The following is a 6,671-nucleotide window of genomic DNA, read 5'->3' as shown; positions in this document are numbered from 1 at the left end:
ATTAATTAATTAATTAATTGTGTTATCGAGGAGGAGTTCATGGCAGATTAATTAATTAACTAATTGCGATCTCGACGTGGAATCAATGAGTTAATTGCGTTATCGACGTGGAATTAATGGCAGATTAATTAATTAATTAATTGATCGTGATATCAGTGTGGGATTGATTGCAGAATTCATTAATTGATTCATTAATTACAGCTACTTAATCTATCGACACTTATATCCAGCTATCTAACTAGCTATCCACTAATTACTATTTATTAATAATTTTTAATGGTTTAATGGAATTTAATATATTTTTAGTGAACATGTATTAATAAATTTGTACTTAATATATTTATTAGATCATTTTATGTTGATTGATTTAATATTAATATTTTGCATTACTATTTTATCTCATTTATTTTCTCTCATTTTACACATTTAATTTCCTCCCATGTTTATTTTTATTCTCTTTATTTATTTTTAATATCAGTCTCAATTAATTCCTATTTATTAATCATTATTAACATAAACTTCATCTATTTGCTCTCAGTAGTTAATTTTATATTGATTTCTTTGATATTAATACTTTATAATACTATTTTTATCTCATTTATTTTATGCCATTTCCCATATTTAATTCAATCATATATTTAATTAATCATTCTATAGCCATGGAATTAATTAATCGATTGATTAATTATTATCAATTAATTCCTATTCGTCATTCACTATTAATTGCTTAATATCTATTTAATATATCTAGTGAACTCTAATTCATTAACTTTATATATATATTAATACATTTACTCTCATTAGTCAACATGACATTAATTTATTTGCTATTAATACTTTATATAACTGATTTACTACCATTTTACACATTCAATTGAATTGTACCTGTTGAATTTTACCATTTTAATCCCTTTTATTAGAACTAATTAATTAATTGACGTGTCTCCAGGGACTTCATCGCAGCTGCTCAATTAATTAATTAATTGGGAGGTTCCCCTGGGGATTAATGGGCAGGTGGACGGTCCATTAATAGACTAATAGGGAGGTCTCATGGGGCTCAGTGGCAGGTGGGCGCTGGGTTAGTGAATAACAAGGCTCGATTAGTTAATTAATTAATTAATAGGGGTCATTAATCGCAATCACTGCAGAGCCCTGATTAATTGGGGTGAATTAACTGATTAACTGCAATCACTGCACTGCCCTTATCATTTATAGAGCCTGAATTAAGCCATTGCAATCACTGCAGAGCCCTGGTTCACCCCATACATGGAATTAATGAACTGCAATTAACTATTAATTATCATTAATCTCTTCATTGCCCTGATTTATTGACACTGGATTAATTAATTACAAGCTCTGATAGGTCATTATCGTTTATTGATAGTGAATCAATTAATTAATTGCAATCACTGCAGTATCCTTATCATTTAGAGACCCTGAATTAATGAATCACAATCTCTGCAATGTCCTGATTTATAGATAATTATTATTAATATTAACATTAATATCGATTAATTAATATTTCATTATAGTAATAGCATTAATTAATTAATCATAAATAATGGATTAATTCATTGCAATCACTTCCAGGCACTCCTTACTTCAATGCATCAATTGGGATGTGAGGAAGAGCTGCCCAAGCTTAGGATAAGGATTTGGGGTAAAATACTGGGATTTTGGGGAAGAAGTTGGAATTTTGGGGGAAAATGTTGGGATTTGGGGGAAAATACTGGGATTTTTGAGGAAAACGTTGGGATTTGAGGGGAAATACTGGGATTTTTGGAGCAAATAATCAAATTTGGGGGAAGATGATGAGAGTTTGGGGAAGAAGTTGGGATTTTGGGGAAAATATTGGGATTTGGGGGGAAAATATTGTGATTTTAGAGGAAAACAGTGGTATTTTGGGGAAAATATTGGTGTTTTGGGGAAAATACTGGTATTTGGGGGAAAATATTTCAATTTGGTGGAAGAAGTTGGGACTTGGGGGGGAATATTGGGATTTAGGGGAAAATTTTAGGGGGTTTTTGAAAATATTTGAATTCGGGGGGAAATGTTGAGATTTTGGGGAAAAGATGGAGTTTTAGGCGATAATATTGGGATTTGGGGGAAAAGGTTGGTATTTAGGGGAAAATATTGGGATTCGGAAGGAAAATCTTGGGATTTGAGGGAAAATGTTGGGATTTTGGGGAAAAATATTGGGATCTGGGGGAGAATGTTGGGATTTGGGGGGAAATATTGCTGAAGGTGAAGCCGGACCCGGGCCCAAACCTCATCCATTGGCACCTTCAGTGACTACGCCATGGCATGGATGCGACAAGCACCAGGGCAGGGGCTCGAATGGGTCGCAAGCATTGACGATGATGGTGGTGGCACCTATTGACACCAGTGGTGGTAGCACCTTCTACACGCCATCGGTAGAGGGTCGCTTCACCATCTCCAGGGACAACTCCCAGAGCACGGTCACGCTGCAGATGAGCAGCCTCACGACCGAGGACACGGCCACCTACTACTGCGCGAAGGTTGCTGGTAGTGGTTATTATGGTGCTTATGGTGGCACCAAGGCCATCGCCATGAGCCAACCCTTTGTGCTGTGTCACTAAATCCCCCCCAGAAACCTTCACCCAGCCCAGAGCCTTGAGCCAAACCTCACCCATTGGCCCCAAACCTCGGCCCTTGGCCCCAAATGGCCACAATTCACCTCAGGGCTTGGCTCTTTGGCCTGAATCTCAACCATTTTGGACCCAAATTGCAACTATTTGCTCCGAATTCCAACTATTTGCTCCAAATCTCAACTATTTACCTCAAACTTTGGCCATTGGCACCAAATATCTTCAGGTTGACTCCAAACTCAATAGGTTTTACCTCAGAACTCTTGTCCATTGGCACCAAATACCCTCAGTTTGACCCCAAACTCAACAGGTTTTACCTCAGAACTGTTCTCCATTGGCACCAAACATTCACCATTGCCCTCAAACCTCAACCACTGGCCTCAAACCTCAACCATTGACCCCAAGTTTCAACTCTTTGCCTGAAATCTTGACCATTTGGGCTCAATTCTCAACTGGTTTTGCTCCAAACCTCATCCTTCTCCACTGAATTTCAACCACTCACAACAAACTCACCCATTTTTGCCCCAAACTTCAATGGTTTGCCTCAAATCTAAATGGTTTCCCTTAAATGTAGACACTTGGAGGCCAAATCTCAACCATTTACCTCAAATCTTGATTGTTAGACCCAAAAATCAAAAGGTTTGCCCCAAAACTCACCCATTTGCACTGAATATCAACCATTTACCACAACCCTCAACCACTTTTGCCCCAAACATCAAATCTTTGACCTAAAATTGGACCATTTCCACTAAATCTCAACAATTTGCCCCAAATCCTGACCATTTATGCCCAAATCTCAACAATATGCCCCAAATCTTGGCCCTTTATGCCCAAGTCTCAACAATTCACCCCAAATCTTGACCCTTTATGCCCAAATCTCAACAATTTGCACCAAATCTTGACCCTTTGCCCCTAATTTCACCATTTCTAAACCAAATCTTGACCATTGGCCACAAATCTCCACAGGTTTCACCCCAAACCTCTCCCATTGGGTTCCTGGGGGCCCTTTCCCATAGACACGGTGCCACCATCACCCCCCAGGTAGGACCTGGCCCCATCCTGCTGGGGTGAGGACCACGGCGCTGCCCAGGAACCCATTGACTCAATGGGGTCTTCTTCTCCATCCATAGGTCTCTGGGCGGCCGTGACGCTGGTGGAGACTGGAGGTGACCTCCAGAGCCCTGGTGGGTCCCTGACGCTCGTCTGCAAGGCCTCGGGCTTCACCCTCAGCGATTACTACATGGGATGGATGCGACAAGCACCAGGGCAGGGGCTCGAGTACGTCGCACAAATTGACAGTGATGGTGGTGGCACCTAATGACACCAGTGGTGGTACCACCAGATACGCGGCATCGGTGGAGGGTCGCTTCACCATCTCCAGGGACAACTCCCAGAGCACGGTCACGCTGCAGATGAGCAGCCTCACGACCGAGGACACGGCCACCTACTACTGTGCGAAGGATGCTTATGGTGGTAGTGCTGGTAGTGCTGGTTATGGTGGCACCAAGGCCATCGCCATGAGACAACCCCTTGTGCTGTGTCACTAAATCCCCCCCAGAAACCTTCACCCAGCCCAGAGCCTTGAGCCAAACCTCACCCATTGGCCCCAAACCTCGGCCCTTGGCCCCAAATGGCCACAATTCACCTCAGGGCTTGGCTCTTTGGCCCGAATCTCAACCATTTTGGACCCATATCGCAACTATTGGCTCCGAATTCCAACTATTTGCCCCAAATCTCAACCCTTTGCCTCAAACCTCGGCCATTGGCACCAAATATCTTCAGGTTGACCCCAAACTCAACAGGTTTTACCTCAGAACTCTTATCCATTTGCGCTAACCCTTCACCATTGGCCTCAAATCTGAACCACAGGCCTCAAACCTCAACCATTGGCCACAAGTTTCAATTGTTTGCCCTAAAACTTGATCATTTCAGATCAATTCTCAACTGGTTTTGCTCCAAACCTCGTGCTTCTCCACTGAATTTCAACCACTCACCCCAAACTCACCCATTTTTGCCTGAAACCTCAACAATTTGCACCAAATCTCAATGGTTTGCCATAAATGTGGACCCTTGGAGGCCAAATCTCAACCATTTACCTCAAATCTTGATCTTTGGACCCCAAAATCAACTGTTTTGCCCCAAAACTTACCCATTTGCACTAAATATCAACCCTTTACCACAAACCTCAACCACTTCTGCTCCATACGTCAAATCTTTGACCTAAAATTGGACCATTTCCACTAAATCTCAACAATTTGCCACAAAACTTGACCCTTTATGCCCAAATCTCAACAATTTGCCCCAAATCCTGACCCTTTATGCTCAAATCTCAACAATTTGCCCCAAATCCTGACACTTTATGCCCAAATCTCAACAATTTACTACAAATCCTGACCCTTTATGCCCAAATCTCTGCAATTTGCCCCAAATCTTGCCCCTTTGGCCCAAATTCCACCGTTTCTGACCCAAATCTTGACCATTGGCCCCAAATCTCCACAGGTTTCACCCCAAACCTCTCCCATTGGGTTCCTGTGGGCCCTTTCCCATAGACACGGTGCCACCATCACCCCCCAGGTAGGACCTGGCCCCATCCTGCTGGGGTGAGGACCACGGCGCTGCCCAGGAACCCATTGACTCAATGGGGTCTTCTTCTCCATCCATAGGTCTCCGGGCGGCCGTGACGCTGGTGGAGACCGGAGGTGACCTCCAGAGCCCTGGTGGGTCCCTGACGCTCGTCTGCAAGGCCTCGGGCTTCACCCTCAGCAGCTACGGCATGGGATGGGCGCGACAAGCACCAGGGCAGGGGCTCGAGTATGTCGCCTACATTAGCAGTGATGGTGGTAGCACCTACTGACACCAGTGGTGGTAACACCGAGTACGCGGCATCGGTGCAGGGTCGCTTCACCATCTCCAGGGACAACTCCCAGAGCACGGTCACGCTGCAGATGAGCAGCCTCACGACCGAGGACACGGCCACCTACTACTGCGCGAAGAGTGCTGGTGGTAGTTATTATGGTGCTTATGGTGACACCAAGGGCATCGCCATGAGCCAACCCCTTGTGCTGTGTCACTAAATCCCCCCCAGAAACCTTCACCCAGCCCAGAGCCTTGAGCCAAACCTCACCCATTGGCCCCAAACCTCGGCCCTTGGCCCCAAATGGCCACAATTCACCTCAGGGCTTGGCTCTTTGGCCCAAATCTCAACCATTTTGGGCTCAAATCTCAACTATTTGCTTCAAATCTCAACTATTTGCCCCAAATTTCAACCCTTTGCCTCAAACCTTGGCCATTGGAACCAAATATCTTCAGGTTGACCCCAAACTCAACAGGTTTTACCTCAGAACTGTTCTCCATTGGCACCAAACCTTCACCATTGCCCCCAAACCTCAACCACTGGCCTCAAGTTTCAACTCTTTGCCCTGAAACTTGACCATTTGGGCTCAATTCTCAACTGGTTTTGCCCCAAACCTCGTCCTTATCCACTGAAATTCAACCATTCACCACAAATCACCCATTTTTGCCCCAAACCTCAACAATTTGCCCCCAAAATTAAATGGTTAGCCTTAAATGTGGACACTTGGAGGCCAAATCTCAACCATTTACCTGAAATCTTGATCTTTGGACTCCAAAATCAAAAGGTTTGCCCCAAAACTCACCCATTTGCACTGAATATCAACCCTTTACCACAACCCGCAACCACTTTTGCTCCAAACATCAAATCTTTGACCTAAAATTGGACCATTTCCACTAAATCTCAAAAATTTGCTTCAAATCCTTAGCCTTTATGTCCAAATCTCAACAATTTGCCCAAATCCTGACCCTTTATGCCCAAATCTCAACAATTTACCCCAAATCTTGACCCTTTGCCCCAAATTCCACCATTTCTGACCCAAATCTTGACCATTGGCCCCAAATCTCCACAGGTTTCACCCCAAACCTCTCCCATTGGGTTCCTGTGGGCCCTTTCCCATAGACACGGTGCCACCATCACCCCCCAGGTAGGACCTGGCCCCATCCTGCTGGGGTGAGGACCACGGCGCTGCCCAGGAACCCATTGACTCA

Source organism: Strigops habroptila, unplaced genomic scaffold, assembly GCF_004027225.2.
Source record: "Strigops habroptila isolate Jane unplaced genomic scaffold, bStrHab1.2.pri NW_022045629.1_ctg1, whole genome shotgun sequence".
Taxonomy (NCBI): domain Eukaryota; kingdom Metazoa; phylum Chordata; class Aves; order Psittaciformes; family Psittacidae; genus Strigops; species Strigops habroptila.
The sequence above is the reverse complement of the archived record's forward strand: the minus strand, read 5'-3'. Positions refer to the sequence as shown.